The 5,023-nt window shown below is 35.9% G+C and overlaps 1 long non-coding RNA gene across 2 annotated transcripts; it reads right to left on the bottom strand.

Annotated features, from left to right (window-relative positions):
- Positions 1-1,094: 1,094 nt before the first annotated feature.
- On the bottom strand, positions 1,095-4,815 carry LOC145553178 (uncharacterized). Of its 2 annotated transcripts, XR_014089438.1 has the most exons (4): positions 4,537-4,815; positions 3,424-3,495; positions 2,525-2,596; positions 1,095-1,723 (listed from the first exon to the last, which is right to left on the bottom strand). It is a non-coding gene; the product is annotated as an uncharacterized LOC145553178 (long non-coding RNA). The 2 variants fall into 2 exon arrangements; XR_014089437.1 differs by lacking the exon at positions 4,537-4,815 and having other exon boundaries at positions 3,424-3,569.
- Positions 4,816-5,023: the final 208 nt, after the last annotated feature.

The raw sequence follows: 5,023 nt of genomic DNA, 5'->3' as shown, positions 1-5,023 counted from the left end.
CTTATTGTACATGTGCAGCGTTGGATGTTCAATTCTGTTGAATGGAATAAGATGCTATTATATTGTATTGGAGTCCTCCGAATTATACGACTTTACATTGCATTGCATTTCCTTGCCTTATGTTGTTGTTTTGCAAAAGATTGCAAAGCATTATAGTCACAATGTTAAGCCTGAATGGTGTAACAGTAAAGAGTGCTTGTTGTACACTTAACTCTTGATCTATATCAGTTGTAAGTAAGATATATAGTAATGTATTTTACAATTGAAATGAACTGTATTGCTTCTTTAAAAAGCTTAATAATGAGGTGAAATTAGAAACTCGTTTCATTAATGAATCTAATTGCAATGTTTGTTTAAAAGAATATGGTTCTTTCTCAATATTTCTACAGTCTAGTTCTGGTTTAAAATGATGTCTGCTATTAGAAAGTTTTATCAAGGTTACTGAAGTAAAATCCTGGCAGCAAATGGAAGTTATAAAAAAGGATCAAATGAAAAAAAACTTATCTGGGCGGAGAGAGAATGCGTTTTTCTTTTAAATGTTGTGATATTTAAAGACGCCACTCTCTGACTCCCACATGCTGCCAGCAGTTTTCAGTTGTTATTACCAAAACCTGCAATCAGTGCTAAAAAGCTGCCCCTCTCTGACCCCTTTGTGTAGGGTGACCTCAACACCCCGTTCAAAGAAGCTGCATAATAATAGCAAGAAAATTAAACAGTATGAAATACACAGTATTACTACACTTTTGCAATCATGCTTTCTTTCCCAGTCACCGTAGCAACATTAAATCATTTAGTTTACATGCTTCTTGTTGATGATCACAGAGAGTCAGAGTCGGTGAAAATTAAGTTTTGAAAAACATTCTGCTTTCAAAAGCAATTTGTGATTTCTTCTCCTCTTAATGCCAAAATCTCACTAATCTCCTTAAATGAAGGGAACATAAGTGACGTTAATGTCAGGTCATGTAAGATTTCCATTTCATGACTGAATTATGATGTTTTGTCTTAGAACAAAATTCTGTTACTTGCATTTGTCTTCAATTTACTGCCCCAGCCACTAGTCATATAAATGAGGCACTTATGAACACACGCACACACACGCACACGCACGCACACACACCTATACTGGTTTTGGTGTACTAGCAGGACACTTTTTTCAAACCAGTTTTTTGCAACACTAAACGGACACCCCTTTCCACTTATGCTAGAAAGACGTAGTAAGTTGTCAAAAATCTTGTTAGAGCTACACAACATAGATCTCACTTAAAAATTTAGATACACACTTCAGAACTCAAAATACAAGAATGTGACCCAATGCTGTATTAAAAGGACAAACGATAATGAGGTGCTTGGCTCCGCCCATGACACCAACAGTAATTGTCAGGGCCAATTTTATTTATCAGGACCATGGCATACACATACAAAAACATAAAATTTATGTGCATTAAGAAGTCCAAAAATGGAAATATGGACTATAACTAGTCCATATTTCTGTGGAGTGCATTTGTCATCCCATGAGATGTCTGAATCATCTACGGAATCAGGAGCATACTCCTCTTCTGATGATATCGCTTCACTTGAACTTTGTTCTGGACAGACCTGTTGATTAAAAACATATTTTGTATACATTGAAAGCGTTTCAGCAAGAATATTTCTACTAAAAGCTTACCAGTGATGTCCTCCTTTTATTTACAATAACACATTTTGTGCAGGGACTGGTTGCAAACTAGACAGAGAAAAGTAAGAATTGACAAAGGGAGGTAGCATAAGTATTTAAAAAGTCAGTGCTGCACTATGACTCAATTTCAACATACAGCACAACTAGACATGGAAGATCATATTCAAAAGATGAACCCAATTCCCATTCTCAAAAAAATGACCTTTACATCACACACCACTCCATTTCAGAGGTGAAAACAGTCCTTCACATAAAACATTTTTCTAAACTTGACATTTCATCATGGATGATATCATGATCTCACACACAGTTAACCACTGTTAACCAAAAAAGTGTAATCTTAAAATAAGAATTTTATCCTGACACTTGTGTAGGTATCAAAACCAATGAATTGTTATGATTAATTGTTTTGAATCGTAATAACCATGTGTTTGAACAGTACTTAGTATTCTCATGACTATTTTAGAAAATAAAAAGGTCATTGAGATAAAACTTATGTCAGGTGAGTTGCCAGAAAATAATTTGCATGCATCCAACTCAGCAGCCTGACAAGGCATCTCTATGGAGAGCTAAAATGAAGGTATACACACTGAATGATTGTTTCTAAAAATAAAACAATGTCCACCTAATGTATGAACCTATCCAGTTTATTACAGAGGATCCATGTGTCTGTGCTCATCTGAACTTAACTTTCATTCTTTTCTACATGTAATTTCAAAACTCAGTCCTCCAAATTTCTGCACCTTACATGATGAGTATTACACAAGACCAGTGTGTTTGAATAGTACTTAATATTATTTCAATGACTTTATATAAGAAACAAAGTTGGTTGTCGGAGACTAAAATTACCTCTGGAGGGTTGGTTGAACAGGATCCGCATACATCCACGTCACCAGCCTGACACAGTTCATCTTTGGAAATCTGAAATGTAATGAACACTCACTAAATGTGAGTTTGTTGCCAATGTAGAGAACAGTCCTCCCTATTCCTGCACCTTACATTTTGAGTATTACACAGGACCTGTGTGTATGTGTGCTCCTCAATGTAACTTTCATTCTTATATACTTGTAATTTCAAAACTCAGTCCTCCCTATTCCTGCACCTTATATTTTGAGTACTACACAGGACCCGTGTGTATGTGCGTTTCTAAATGTAATTTTCATTCTTTTCAACCTGTAATTTCAAAATTCAGGTTTCCAAATTTCTGCAACTTACATGATGAGTATTACATAAGACCTGTGTGTATGTGCACTCCTAAATGTGACTTTCATTCTTCTGTACTTGTAATTTCAATACTCAGTCCTCACTATTCCTGCACCTTATATTTTGAGTATTACACAGGACCTGTGTGTATGTGCGTTTCTAAATGTCATTTTCATTCTTTTCAACCTGTAATTTCAAAATTCAGGTTTCCAAATTTCTGCAACTTACATGATGAGTATTACACAAGACCAGTGTGTATGTGCACTCCTAAATGTGACTTTCATTTTTCTGTACTTGTAATTTCAATACTCAGTCCTCCCTATTCCTGCACCTTACATTTTGAGTATTACACAGGACCTGTGTGTATGTGCGCTTCTAAATGTAGCTTTCATTCTTTTGTACTTGTAATTTCAAACCTCAGTTCTCTCCTTTTATGCAGCTTACATATCAAGTGTTACGCAAGACTTGTGTGTTTGAACAGTACTTAACATCATATCAAAAACTGTATTTTAGAAAATAAGTTGGTCGTTGGAGACCAAAATTACCTCTGGATGGTTGATTGAACAGGACCCGCCTGAATCCACGTCACCAGCCTGACACGGTTCATCTTTGGAAATCTGAAATATAAAGAACACTCACTGAATATGAGTTTGTTCCCAATTTAGAAAACAGTCCTCCCTATTCCTGCTCCTTACATTTGAGTATTACACAGGACCTGTGTGTATGATCGCTTCTAAAACAGCTTTCATTCTTCTGTACTTGTAATTTCAAAACGTAGTCCTCCTTATTCCAGCACCTTACATTTTGAGTATTACACTGGACCTGTGTGTATGTGCGTTTCTAAATGTCATTTTCATTCTTTTCAACCTGTAATTTCAAAATTCAGGTTTCCAAATTTCTGCAACTTACATGATGAGTATTACACAAGACCAGTGTGTATGTGCACTCCTAAATGTGACTTTCATTCTTCTGTACTTGTAATTTCAATACTCAGTCCTCACTATTCCTGCACCTTATATTTTGAGTATTACACAGGACCTGTGTGTATGTGCGTTTCTAAATGTCATTTTCATTCTTTTCAACCTGTAATTTCAAAATTCAGGTTTCCAAATTTCTGCAACTTACATGATGAGTATTACACAAGACCAGTGTGTATGTGCACTCCTAAATGTGACTTTCATTTTTCTGTACTTGTAATTTCAATACTCAGTCCTCACTATTCCTGCACCTTATATTTTGAGTATTACACAGGACCTGTGTGTATGTGCGTTTCTTAATGTAATTTTCATTCTTTTCTACCTGTAATTTCAAAATTCAAGTTTCCAAATTTCTGCAACTTACATGATGAGTATTACACAAGACCAGTGTGTATGTGCACTCCTAAATGTGACTTTTATTTTTCTGTACTTGTAATTTCAATACTCAGTCCTCCCTATTCCTGCACCTTACATTTTGAGTATTACACAGGACCTGTGTGTATGTGCGCTTCTAAATGTAGCTTTCATTCTTTTGTACTTGTAATTTCAAACCTCAGTTCTCTCCTTTTATGCAGCTTACATATCAAGTGTTACGCAAGACTTGTGTGTTTGAACTGTACTTAACATCATATCAAAAACTGTATTTTAGAAAATAAGTTGGTCGTTGGAGACCAAAATTACCTCTGGATGGTTGATTGAACAGGACCCGCCTGAATCCACGTCACCAGCCTGACACGGTTCATCTTTGGAAATCTGAAATATAAAGAACACTCACTGAATATGAGTTTGTTCCCAATTTAGAAAACAGTCCTCCCTATTCCTGCTCCTTACATTTTGAGTATTACACAGGACCTGTGTGTATGATTGCTTCTAAAACAGCTTTCATTCTTCTGTACTTGTAATTTCAAAACGTAGTCCTCCTTATTCCAGCACCTTACATTTTGAGTATTACACTGGACCTGTGTGTATGTGTGTTTCTAAATGTAACTTTCATTCTTTTGTACATGTAATTTCAAAACTCAGTCCTCCCTTTTTATGCAGCTTACATATCAAGTATTACACAAGACCTGTGTGTTTGAACCATACTTAACAGTCATCCCCAACCACAGGCCGCAGATCAGTACCAGTCCGTGAACCAATTGGTACCGGGCCGCACAAGAAAAATATT

The sequence above is a fragment of the Poecilia reticulata genome, chromosome 10 (assembly GCF_904066995.2).
Source record: "Poecilia reticulata chromosome 10, P_reticulata-male-v2, whole genome shotgun sequence".
NCBI lineage: Eukaryota > Metazoa > Chordata > Actinopteri > Cyprinodontiformes > Poeciliidae > Poecilia > Poecilia reticulata.
Note: the sequence above shows the minus strand (reverse complement) of the source record. Positions and strands in the feature narration are given on the sequence as shown.